Raw genomic sequence first — 13485 nt, 5'->3', positions numbered from 1 at the left:
GGGAAGCTCGTGGAGCCGGGCTCTGCTGCGGTCCAGAAATACCTGTGTGTCTGGCAAGCCCAGGAAACCCGCACCCACACCTCTGGATAAGTAAGGTGCTGACGGCAGCTCGGCTGGCCTGGCATTTCCGGCCGAAGCAGGTCAGTCCGCTCAACACCACACACCCTGCTCCCCTTGGCTTAGTCACCAAGTCTAATTGAGACGCTGTGTTCAGAGACACTGTGGACCAGAATGCATCACTCCAGGACAGTTGATGGCCAAGTCCCGCACCTGCACAAGAGAATGCCCCACCTACCAAATCTAACATAACAAGCAAGGCACAGGTAGCTCAGCACCCCGCAGCCTCTGTGCTCAGTGCATGTATATGTGTCTGTGTGCTTGGTGAACACCTGCAGTTGTGTACATAAACATCAGCTAACACAGACACATGCTAGAAACACACGAAAAGCACAGTTGCAGCTTGTTCACAGACCTACAGCCTAGCCACATGTCTACGTGCCCCCAATACACCTCTGGCAGGAATCTCAGAACATTGCCTTCTTTTCTTCTGCCTCCCACACAGGAGCTCATCGTTCAGGTCACCTGCACAGGTTAATGGAGCAAGAGCATGGACTGCCGAGGGGGCGGAGACACAGGAGAAGCAGGAGGTTGTGAGGGGCGCTAGGAGCCTTGCCCACCCGCTCTGGCTGCACCACCTGCTCTGCTGGGGTGCAAGACCCAGTGCCTCACATCTCCAAGGCACGTATCAATCATCCCAATAAATGGTGAGGGCACAGGTCTGTGGTTATATATTATGCGGTAGGCAACCACATGTTCTGTAAAAGGTGCGTACTTTTGCCAGGCGCGGTGGCTCACACCTGTAATCCCAGCACTTTGGGAGGCCGAGATGGGTGGATCACAAGGTCAGGCGTTCGAGACCAGCCTGGCCAACATAGTGAAACCCTGTATCTACTAAAAATACAAAAAATTAGCTGGGCGTGGTGGCAGGAGCTTGTAATTCCAGCTACTTGGGAGGCTGAGGCAGGAGAATCGGTTGAACCTGGGAGGCAGAGTTTGCAGTGAGCTGACATCACACCACTGCACTCCAGCCTGGGGAACAGTGTGAGACTCCATCTCAAAAAAAAAAAAAGTGGGTGCTTTTACACCCACTTTTACTCCCCAGTCTTCTACTACCGCAGGGCTCTCCGCTGTCAGCCCCGTAGTGGGGGAAAGGTTGCCAGACAACACTTTGAGAAACTGGTTCTGAGAGAGATGTGGGGCCAATGACAGCTTGGAAACCCACTGTCTTCAAGGAATTCTGAAAAGAAAGTTGCTCGATGACCCAAGGGGCTGAGGAAGACATGTTTTCCAGAGAAAGCGGGATTTCAAAAGCCTCCCCTAAAGTCAGACATCGCTGTAAACCTCTGACTCTCTGTTCTGTGTGTCCCTTTAACCAGCACTGGCCCTGGGATAGGAGAGCTGTCACCCACCACTGCCACCCCCTCCACCATCAGACTAACCCTACGGGAACAGGCCATTTATAGCAATTAATTGCTCTTTTATTCCTCTAGATATCAAAGCACCAAAATACCAAGGAACCCTGGGGAACTTTCCACCCAAGTCCCCACATTCTTTCAAAAAGACATCAAAAGAGAGCCTTCCTCTACTTCCAAAGGGCTTTAATTTCTTCTACTACCATGACAGCCAATTATCATTCCTGTCTACAGAGCTCAGACCCTTCCAAGAAGCAGAGGGGAACGTTGTATTCCTGACTTCAGGGGAAGGGGTCAAAGGATAGGGACTGTCCAGGGATTCACGGACAGCTGTTCTATTTGTCATTTAATTTTTTATTTTATTTTTTGCTAACCAAACAGCAGCATATTTGTCATTTAAAAAAAAAATTATTTATTTTTTTTTTAAGTTCCGGGATACATGTGCAGAATGTGCAGGTTACACAGGTTATGTACACATGTGCCATGGCGGTTTGTGGCACCTATCAACCCGTCACCTAGGTTTTAAGATTCGCATGCATTAGGTATTTGTCTTAATGCTCTCCCTCCTCTTGCCCCCAGCCCCCCAACAGGCCCCGGTGTGTGTTGTTCCCCTCCCTGTGTCCATGTGTTCTTATTGTTCAACACCCACTTATGAGTGAGAACATATGATGTTTGGTTTTCTGTTCCTGTGTTAGTTTGCTAAGAATGATGGCTTCCAGCAAAGAACACGATCTCATTCTTTTTTATGGCTGCATAGTATTCCACAGTGTATATGTGCCACATTTTCTTAATCCAGTCTATCATTGATAGGCATTTGGGTTGGTTCCAAGTCTTTGCTATTGTAAATAGTGCTGCAATAAACATAAGTGTGCATGTGTCTTTATAGTGGAATGATTTATAATCCTTTGGGTATATACCCAGTAATGGGATTGCTGGGTCAAGTGGTATTTCTGGTTCTAGATCCTTGAGGAATCGCCACACTGTCTTCCACAATGGTTGAACTAATTCACACTACTACCAACAGTGTGAAAGCGTTCCTATTTCTCCACAGCCTCGCCAGCATCTATTGTTTCCTGACGTTTTAATAATCACCTATATTTGTCATTTTTATAGTCAGGTCAATGTTCCCAGTTTACAGAGGAAGAAACTGAAGCTCAAAGTCCCTGGACCCCAGGGCCCATCCATGTAAGACAGTAAGCACGCTCCAATAACTGGATTCAGTTTTCAGTTCTGCTCTGTCACTGATTGGTTGTACACCGCGAGGCCAGTGACTGCTCTTCTGTGCACTTCATTTCACCACCTGTAGAAAGGAGATAGATCGTGACCTCTATCACGTCTTCCCTCAGTGGAGGTGAGACTAGGGCTGGCTTCCCGGGCCTGAGGGCTGGACAGTCACACAGGGCCTGCATTCAGGAGGGCCCCATGCTTGGTTTACTGTTCTACTCTCACCATCTTGAAATTCTTTTTTTTTTTCTTTTGAGAGAGAGGGTCTTGCTCTGTTGCTCCAGCTGGAGTACAGTGGTGCAATCACGGCTCACTGCAGCCTCGAACTCCCTGGCTCAAGCAATCCACCCACCTCAGCCTCCTGCATGGCTGAACCACAGGCACGCACCACCATACCCGGCTAATTTTTATATTTTTTGTAGCGACAGGTTCTCATTATGTTGCCCAGGGTGGTCTTGAACTCCTGGGCTCAAACAATCCTTCCACCTCCACCTCTCATTACAGGCATGAGCCACCACACCCAGCCTTGAAATTTTTTTTTTTTTTTTTTTTTTGAGAATGGAGTTTCGCTCTTATTGCCCAGGCTGGAGTGTAATGGCATGATCTCAGCTCACTGCAACCTCCGCCTCCCAGGCTCAAGCGATTCTCTCGCCTCAGCCTCCCGAGTAGCTGGAATTACAGGTGCCCGCCACCACACCCAGCTATTTTTTGTATTTTAAGTAGAGACAGATTTCACCATGTTGGCCAGGCTAGTTTCAAACTCCTGACCTCAGGTGATCTGCCCGCCTCAGTCTCCCAAAGTGCTGGGATTATAGGCGTGAGCCACCACGCTGGGCCCTGGCCTTGAAATTTTTAATAATTTCTGAACAAAGGGGCTTGCACTGAGCCCTGCAAATGATACAGCTGGTCCAGGATGAGGAAAAGAAGGTCACAATGCTTCTCAAACTGCCAAAGGTTCCACAACCTTAAGTAGACACTAAATGGACTCAAGAAGGATTTACTGAAACTTTTTTAGGTATGCACAGCCCTGAACCAGGCTTGGGGAGCACAAGGTACAGAACTGGGGCCGTGACACTGAGCCTGCATTCCAGGAGTTGACTGAGTGGCTGAGGAAACCACACAACACAAGGCAAAGAGAAAACCACACAAATAATACATGATAATGAGCCAAAAAGATATGTTAGATCGAGACACAAACCCTCCTAGAGTGCCAACCACATATCATGTACTGTGCCAAGCATCTGCCCCTGAGGAAAGAAGACCCAGGGCCTTAAGCCAGCATAGGAAGTGGCAGAGCAAAGGGGTGTAGTAAGCTCTGCAGGAAGGCAGGGGAGAGGCTGGCTGCCAATGGCTCCAGGGAGAAGTCACTGGAGCTGGGCCTTGAAGGATGAACAGGAGTTTGCTGGTAGAGAGAAAGGGGAAGGCACAAGACACAGAAATTCAGCGAACAATTACTGAGCATCTATTCTACGGCAGGCATTGAGAATACACAGGTGAGCAAAACAGCCGTGGCTCACATGTGATGAGAGGCTTCCAATGAGCAGGGGGAGACAGACACCAGTCAAGTCACCCAGATCAATGATCTCAGACACTGAGACAAAGAACATGAAGGTTAAGTTTGAGTCGCCTCGGGGATGTGCGGCTGGGAGCCTGGAGGAGGAGGAGGAGTTGGTAGGGGTGGCATACACGTAGGAAGGCCCTGAAACAGGAAGAGTTGTGGCTTAGGCCAAGCTAGAGCTGGACCACAGGGGCACTCAGGGGGAGGGGAAGAGGTGTTTCAGCAGAAGGAAGTCAAGCCTCAGCTTGAAAAGACCACTGTGGCCAAGGCGCAGAGAAGAGGCTGGGGTGGAGCAGCGGGAAGCAGGAGAGGAGGGGGAGCAACCAGGCAGGGGCTTGGTTGGGTAGAGAAGGGCCAGGAAGAGTGTAAGAGTGGGGCTGTGGCTGTGGCTGTGGGGAGAGGCCTGGCACATGTCCAGGGTGAGGCCCCAAAGGACAGGCTGGACAGCTGGGACTGAGAAGCCCATGGAGGCGCAAAAGCAGAGGAATGGCACAAGTGCATGTGCCCTTGGGATCAAGTCAGCACTACGGTGAACATTTGCAGAGTGTTCCAGGGCCAGAATCGAAACACGGTGACAAGCTAGTTCCGGGAAACATCAGGGGCACTTCTGGGGGCTACTTGGCCTGGAGTGAGAATGGGGGGCCTCAGGAAGAAAACACGTGCAAGCATGGGTGGGGCAGCCGCAGGGCAGGCGGCGCCTTCTGTGGACACACAGAGCCAGAGCAGTCAGGAACAGCGGGTGCCTGGGTGGCAGCAGTGGGACAGCGCAGGAGGGTAGGTCAGGGACCGGGGGAGCCTCTCTCTGGCAGGAAGTCCAACCTGCCAAGCGGAGGGCATCGGGCCCTGGTCAGGAGATGACTTGGGCAGAGTGGTCTCCCAGGAAGACTGGAGTCTGGGTGGATTCATGTGAAGCCCTGTGTGAGATGTGTGGAAGGGCAGGTGGGGCACCACAGGCAGGACCTCATGAGGCCCAGGTGCAGGGCAGAGAGGGAGCAAGAACAGTGAGAGCTGCTCCCGAGAGGCAGGAACCAGTGGGTTTTCTACGAAAGAGGCAGAGCAGGACAGGGGAGAGGTCCACCTACCCCATCCCATGTCTATCAGGCCCCACAGGCTCCTGTCCCCATCACAGCCCTCACTAAGCATGGGACTGCCCCCCATGCACATGCTTCAACAGGACAGGGACTCCTTCAATAGCTGTAATAACCCCATGCCAGCCTGATCCAGCACCTGGTGTGTGGCATGGCAGGCCCGCAAGGAAAGCAGGGAGAATGAGCGGCTTCTGCTCTTCTTCCTCTGCCTAGAGACCCTTTCCCTCCCTCCTCATGGTCCTCCTGGAACTCAGTACTCACCCAGTGCTGTCACCGTTGTCAAGTCTGTCGGTCCCTGCAAGAGGGAGAAGAGGGGCAGAATCTTGCCTGTCCTTTCCCGGGTGCCCTGGCCCCCACTTGCTCTGCCTGAGAGCTGTGCTCAGCCTCAGGTGAGTCTTAACCTCGGCTTTGCCTCCTCCAGGTGGGTTGGCTGACTTAACGGTGCGGGAGGAGCTCAGGGGAGGTCATCACCCAAACAGTCAAGGAGGAAGAAGGTGGGGGAAGGGAAGTCTGAAGATGCTGTGGGCAGGAGGGAGGGAATCCATGGGGAAGGAGGGAGGAGGAGGGCAAGGAGCAGAGGAAGGGGACAGTGAGGCAGAGGCACAGAAAAGGCTCCCGTGGAAGGGGGAGGGCACCTGGGCCAGCAGATTGCCTGTGGCTGGGCCTGTAGGCAGAGCCGGGGTGCAAGGGACCCAACAGCTGCTGGGCAGTGAGCGGGGGCGAGGGTACTGGGCCAGAGGGGAGGACCAGCTAAGCTCAGTTAAGTGGATGCCCTTTCCTGGCAATGGCTCCAGGCACGCTCCCCAGCCCACAGCAGGGAGGTAGAGATCAGCCAGCAGCCAGCCAGGCTTTCACCGGGGCCATGGCAGCCCTTGGGTCAGAGGAGTCTGGGGAGGAAGAGAGCACCATTGTAGACCCCACAGCTCAAGGGAGGAGGGAAGACAGCCAGGCCTTAATCCCCAAGGGCTGCCCAGCCCCAGGCCTCCCAACAGAAATCAGGATCTGAAAGGAAGACTCAAGCTGCCCAGAGCCACCCAGACCCACAGGCAAAGCTTCTATCTAGTAGGTCACGTCCAGGACAAGGTGTGGGAGCCAAGGGCACCTGGTCACCAGTTCAGAGTCAGCTGCCCAAGGAACCCTGAGGAAGAGGAAGGTGCTGTCATGGGAGGATGAGGAGCATTTGCTATGAATTGGAACACATCAGAGAAAAATCAGCCCCAAATGCCTATGTGCATCCTAGAGAGAGGGGAGGGCAGACAATAAAACACGAGTGACGGGGAAATCCTTAGCACACAGGAAAAAGACAGGGGCTGGGGCCAACCCACGGGTGAGCGGGAACAGGAGTGTGGGGGTGGGCAGCGGGCCCTTCCCGAGCAAAGACGGGAAGACGGTGAGGGAGGGAGTCTGGGAGCACAGCTGGACAGAGGCCCTATGGTGGGGGCACAGGGGCGGCTGGTGGCCAGCACTGGGGTGGGGCTGCGGTGGAACAGGCCCAGGCAGAGGAGGGGACAGGGCCTGTGTCACAAGGGCAGCCAGGAACTGGGAGCAGAGGAATGGCTGGTCTGACTCGGGGTCCAGCAGGACCACCTGACTGTTGAATGGAGACAGGCCCAGGGCCAGAGCAGAGGCCGTGGCAGGAATCCAGGCAGATCTGCTGGTGTCTCAGGTGAGGGGGCAGCAGCAGAGGGTGAGGGTTCAAGGCAGCCAGCTGGGGACTCGTGGCACAGGCAGACAACAGGATCACCACGGAGCGCACTGTGGGGTGTGGGGGCAATGGTGGCAGCTCCCGGGTTTTCAGGCTAAGTGGCTGAAGGTCAACATTCCTATCAATTGAGATGGGGGGAAGCAAGTGGAACAATTTTGGGGGACAATCACGAGCTTAATTTTAGACTTTAAGAGGCTTTTCTGTCTCTGAGCTTTTGTTTCCTTTTCTGTAGAAAGGGGGTGATAACAGCACCTACCTCGAGGGCAGGTTGTGAAAATGAGATAACATACAAAGAAAGCACTTGAAGCCTGGGCACATAATGAGACTCCGTCTCTACAAAAAATACAAAAGTTAGCTAGGTGTGGTGGCGTGCACTTGCAGTTACAGTTATTCCAGAGGCTGAGGTGGAAGGATCGCTTGAGCCTGGAAAATCAAGGCTGCAGTGAGCAGTGATCATGCCACTAAACTCCAGCCTAGGTGACAGGGTAAGACCCTGTCTCTAAAAAAAAAAAAAAAAAAAAAAAAAGGTGAGGTGGCTCACGCCTGTAATCCCATAATCCCAGCACTTTGGGAGGCCAAGGCGGGCGGATCACCTGAGGTTGGGAGTTCGAGACCAGCCTGACCAACATGGAGAAACCCTGTCTCTACTAAAAATACAAAATTAGCCGGGTGTGGTAGTGCATGCCTGTACTTGGGAGGCTGAGGCAGGAGAATTGCTTGAATCTGGGAGGCAGAGGTTGTGGTGAGCCAAGATTGTGCCATTGCACTCCAGCCTGGGCAACAAGAGTGAAACTCCATCTCAAGAAAAAAAAAAAAAAAGCACTTGGCCCAGTGAGTGCCTGGTATACAGCAGAGGCTCAATAAATTCTAGTTACTATACTAATAAGATAAGAAAATGACATAGAGCATGTAAGTAAATGCTTTTTGTTACAGGATGGGGGATGGGAGTAAAAATAAACAGTAAGAATTCAAAGGCTTTTAATACCCTCAGCTTCTCATCTCTTCTCTCCCAGCTGCCCGTCAGTCCCCAGCTGGCTCAGAGGAATGATAAGGGACAGAGAGCCAGGAGGGGACCTTGCTTCCACAGTCTGAGCGCTGCCCCGAATCACTGGGAACACTTCTCAGCAGGGTGCCGCTGACATTGCAGACTGGGTGCGTTTCTGCTGGAGGGCCGTCTGCACATTGCAGAAGCTGAGAGGCATTCCTGGACTCCACCCACTAGATGCCAGTAGCAGCCCCCCTCCAGTTGTGACAATCAAATATGTCTTCTGACGTTGCCGTGTGTCCCGCAGGGGACAAAATCGCCAGGTCCAGAGCACTGCTTTAAAGAAGTAGCTGACACGTACTCTGGCTTACTCTGTGCCTTGTACCATTCGCAACTCTCAGGTAAGTGAATCATTCAGTCTTCGCCACACACGTCCCTACAGGGCTTTACAAATGAGCATGCCATGGTGCACAAAGGTGACATAACTCACCTGTCATCGCCCAGCTAGTCCATATCGGAGCAGGATGGAACCCAGATTGTCCAAGGTCTCAACCACTCTGCCCTGTTACTCTCCAGTATACAAGTACCTGGGTAAAAAGTCACTCTGAGCCAGCGAGGGGGACGGGGAGCAGAGGCCTGCCACGCAGCTCCTGCTAGAGTCCCACACAAGATAGCACCTCAGGTCCTCTAGCAACATCAAAAAAGGGAGTGCCAGAGGGAATTTCCACACGCTCCACTCTCAGTAATTAAACTACAACAATCTCCCGGACTCTCAGGCCTCAGGAGCAACCGCCTTAATTAATAAATTCCACTTTGCAGCCTCCTCCATCCAGAGCCACGCTCGGTATTCCAGAACCGTACTCCACCAGCACAGCTAGGACAAAACAGGCCTCCTAGTGAGGCACGGCATTTGCAAGCCACAGCCCCATTCTTAGGGGATAAGCCTGGGATGGGGAATGTCTTGAGGTCACCAACCCCAATTCAAACCTGATGCAAAGCTCCTTCCTGCTCCCTGAAGCCAGGTGATGCTACCGAAGAACAATAATTACTGTTGTCACCACAGCATTTGCTAAGCCCAGGCACGAGTGGCAGAGTCAGTCAGCCCTCAACAAGCCTGCAAGGTAGGAATTATTCCCATTTTATGGACGACAAAACTGAGGCTCAGAGAAGGTAAGTAACCTGCCTGAGGCCATGGAGTAATAAGTGGTAAGCCTGGATCCAAGGCCATGGTTTCCCTCTCTCCTAACAGCCCCTTCTGGCTCAGGAGTTGACAGACGCATTATCCATTTTAACTGAAATTAAAAGAAAACTCTGGGCCAGGCACGGTGGCTCACGCCTGTAACCCCAGCACTTTGGAAGGTGGAGGCGGGCAGATCAGGAGGTCAAGAGATCGCCAACATAGTAAAACCCTGTCTCTACTAAAATTACAAAAATTAGCTGGGCATGGTGGCGCACGCCTGTAGTCCCAGCTACTCAGGAGGCTGAGGCAAGAGAATTGCTTGAACCCAGGAGGCAGAGGTTGCAAGTGAGCTGAGATCTCGCCACGGCACTCCAACCTGGCGATAGAGCAAGACTCCATCTCAAGAAAAAGAAAAAGAAAAAGAAAAAGAAAAATCCACCTTACAAGAAAAAGAAAAACAGCTAGAGTCCAACCCACTGCCAATCAGAGATAAATTAGAAAATAAGATAAGGCTTACAATTATTATATACCAACACAAATTAATTAATTATTTTTGAGACGGAGTCTTGCACTGTCACCCAGGCTGGAGTGCAGTGGTGCGATCTCGGCTCACTGCAACCTCCGCCTCCCAGGTTCAAGCAATTATCCTGCCTCAGCCTCCCAATAGCTGGGATTACAGGTGCCTGCCACCACACCCAGCTAATTTTTGTATTCTTAGTAACAACGGGGTTTCACCATGTTGGCTAGGCTGGTCTTGAAATCCTCAAGTGATCCACCTGCCTCAGCCTCCCAAAGTGCTGGGATTACGGGCATGAGCCACCACGCCCGGCTAATTAATTTTTAAAAAGAAAATATGGCCTGGGCGCGGTGGCTCATGCCTGTAATCCCAACGCTTTGGGAGGCTGAGGTGGGAGTATCACTTGAGGCCAGGAGTTTGAGACCAGCCTGGGCAACACGGTGAAACCCCATCTCTACAAAAAATAAAAAATAAAAAAATTTTAAAAGCTGGGCATGGTGGCCGGGCGCGGTGGCTCATGCCTGTAATCCCAGCACTTTGGGAGGCCGAGGCGCACGGATCACCTGAGGTCAGGAGTTCAAGACCAGCCTGGCCAACATGGTGAAACCCCGTCTCTACTAAAAAATACCAAAAATTAGCTGGGGGTGAGGCTGAGGCAGGAGAATCACTTGAGCCCAGGAGGCAGAGATTGCAGCGAGCCGAGATCGCACCACTGCACTCCAGCCTGGGTGACAGAGCAAGACTCTGTCTCAAAAAAAAAAAAAAATTAAGAAATGGTAATGTAAAGCGATGGGGAGAGGTCCTGCATCTGTCTACACACAGTGCCATCTGCATCGCATCCCAGACCACCCCATGTTAGCCACAGCTAGCCCTCCTCCAGTGGGGGCAGCCATGAAGCCCAAATGCAGGAGGACCCTTTCCTCTCTGGCTACAGGTCTGCTGCCGTGGGAGTGATTCTGGAATTCTCAACAGTTTGCCCTCTGCACACTCCGAGATCAGAGTAGCCCGCCTGTCCCCTTCACAGCAGTGCCGCGCACGCTGTTCCAGGTCCAGAGCTCTCTGATGAAGGCCCTTTCGGAAGGTTCTGGGAGCATTTAAATCAAATCCACCTGACCTGATTCAATACAGCCCCGCAATGGCCAGAATGCAATGCTGCATCCAGCTGAGCCGCCTACCTACCGCAGGAAAGGTACTGACACGGCAACCAGGCTGGGAGGATGGTGCCTGGAACCACTGGGGCATCCTCCTTTCTATGAAGGGGCTCCTGTTCAGAGCAAGCTCTGCAGGCCACCAGCAGGCATGCCACACACACCAAAGTGCTCCAGCACAGGCATAAACCTGCCTGGAGACAGCTTCCCCAGGACCTGCACGCTGGACAGGAAGCAAAAAGAAAGGGCTCCTTCTGTCCCTCCCACGCACTGAGGCAGGCGGTCGGATCCAAGCTTACCCTCATATTCCCTCTACAGCCATGGCTCTCAATGGGGGCGATTCTGCCCCACGGCAGAAATGTGGCAATATCTAGAGACATTTTTGATTGTCACGACTAGTAGGGTCCTGCTGGGTAGAGGCCAGGATCAGTGCCCACCACCATATCCAGCCCCACATCTGGAGAGCTAAGAGTGAGAAGCCCTACTAGGGGGCCGTCTCGGAGCTGCTGATTGCACCAGGCTCCCTCTACATCTCTGGGCCTCTGCATCTGCTATGCTTTCCACCTAGAACTTCCTTCCCTCCCTGATTCCTAAGACCAAACCTCACGGATGTTCTCTCCTCTACAACACCTTCTCTGGGCTGCCTCGAGGCCTGTGTCTGCACATCCACCTGCATTTCCTCTTCCCGCATCACCGCCCCAACACTGTACCTGGATATCTAAGAAATGTTCACGACCAGACTGGAAGCTCTTTGAGGACAGACCAGGGGTGGTTTTAAGGCCTTTATAGGCCCCAGGGAACCTTATTCTCAGAAACATACTAAAACAAACCCACATCTCTTATTAAATGTAATCCTCACGTAACTCACAAGAGTAGAGGGAGTGATCTATTTTTTTTCCCACATGGTCAATATTTTTGTGGACCCTAGAAAAACTTGTAAGGCTCTGTGCTGAAGAATCTGGACAGGTGAGACACCACTGCTAGCCACAACTGGGGCTCCTCGAGTGGTGAAGTGAATGGGAACCATGAAGGAAGTGCCCCCCAGCCTTTGCATGTCCTCACTTCAGATAATCCTAACACACCAAGGAGCTGGAGGAACCTGCATGTTCTTATAACTGGATTGGCATGAGGCATCTGTTTACATCTTCTGGTTTAAAATATTTATCCTTGTGATTCTGGCCCAGATCTCGCTGTCTCTCCAGTCCTGAATTGAGTGAAACCCACCTTTTTACAGAGAGGAAAGAGTATCTGGCAGGCCTGCTCTCTTGCAATTCAGCTGAAAACAATGCAAACAGGAAGGCATGTGGAGCCTGAGGAAGTTTCCTTGGCTGCCCCAGAACACTCAGGATCCTGGGCTATGTCCTCAGGCTCTACCATTCTAACCAAGGGGACATGCTGGTGGAGGTTTTCTCTCTGCACAGTGGGGGGACAAGGACAGAAGAAAAGAAAGGCATCTTTCGGCTTAATTTTAAAAGAGGTTCTTTTTTCTTCCCAGAGAACAGCTGGAGCCCTGGAACCTGGCCAAGTCAGAGCCTGAGACCTGAAGTCAAGAACCAGCACGCCTACAAAATCCAGCCATGGATCTTCCTTTAATTCAGTCTGACTCACCTTCAGCCTCTGGCAGGTTCCAGAGGGGTTACTAATGCAGAATCCAGAGCCTTCGTCTATTTATAAGCCGATGGAAGGGCTGGAATCCTAGCTCTTGCATGGGTACAAGCGCCCCCTCACTCCTGGGTATGAGGTCTCCCAGGCCTGACCGACCTTCCCCATGGGCTGTGCACCTGGCAGGAAGCTTCCAGAGCAAAGGCATCAAAAGATCCTCTGTGTAAACTGGAGGTAGAGGAACGCTTTTTCTCTCCTGGGACACCAGAGAGGTCCCCAGCAAGCTGACTAAGTCCCCAAAAGGCAAATTAATTTGCATTTCTGTCAGGAAGGGACCACTTCCAGACCTAGTAATTCCAGGGATGGAGCCTGGCCCAGAGGCTCTGGAGAGCGTGGGTCACCTCCAGAGAGTGCGATCAGACTGGAAATTTTGACCTATGGAAGCTCCATCAATCCCGCTGTCAAAAGCTATGCCAGCTCTTTGCAGAGTCACAGCTTAAAATTTTAATCACATTAGGAAATTTAAAAGTACTTCAATGAGAAAGGGGGAAACTGACACGGTGCTATTTTTGGCAGGGGTGGGGGGCACTCACATTTCTCCACAAGGTACATAAGGTCCCTTCACTCTGAACCACACTGACATGTTCACGCCACCCCATTCCCACAAGGACAAGCCTCATCCTCAGAGGCAGGCCTGGGCATGGCCTGGCCCTCCCATTGCCTGAGGGTCACCCAGACCTTCTCAACAGGCACCTCTCTCTCCAGCTCTTCTCCCCTTGCCCCATTCCCTTCATAGCTTTCCCTCATTAAAGCCTCTATAATTGGTTCAAACAAACAAGCTTCCTGAACTGAGTTTGCTGCATCCCCTCAGAATCCCAGGGCTGGGAAAGCCTCCAGCTTCCTGTGGTGAGGATTAGGTCATTAAATCAATTGGATCGGCTGCAGGACTGTGCCCCCAGAAGCAGCCCCCTCCTCACCACCTAGCTCTGGGGATGGTCATCCTTGG

The 13485-nt window shown here is 52.2% G+C and overlaps 1 protein-coding gene across 3 annotated transcripts in view; it reads right to left on the bottom strand.

The window, feature by feature from the left end:
* CTNNBIP1 (catenin beta interacting protein 1) overlaps window positions 1-13485 on the bottom strand; it is a 62005-nt gene that overhangs the window by 30075 nt on the left and 18445 nt on the right. Inside the window, exon 2 of one of the 3 annotated variants that reach the window (XM_054442167.2) lies at window positions 5604-5637. The exons of the other annotated variants lie outside the window; for them this stretch is intronic. The gene's annotated coding sequence lies outside the window, so the exon portion shown is untranslated. The remainder of the gene's footprint in view (window positions 1-5603; window positions 5638-13485) is intronic. 3 annotated transcript variants of the gene reach the window in all.

Source organism: Pongo pygmaeus, chromosome 1 (assembly GCF_028885625.2).
Source record: "Pongo pygmaeus isolate AG05252 chromosome 1, NHGRI_mPonPyg2-v2.0_pri, whole genome shotgun sequence".
Taxonomy (NCBI): Eukaryota; Metazoa; Chordata; class Mammalia; order Primates; family Hominidae; genus Pongo; species Pongo pygmaeus.
The sequence above is the reverse complement of the archived record's forward strand: the minus strand, read 5'-3'. Positions and strand labels throughout refer to the sequence as shown.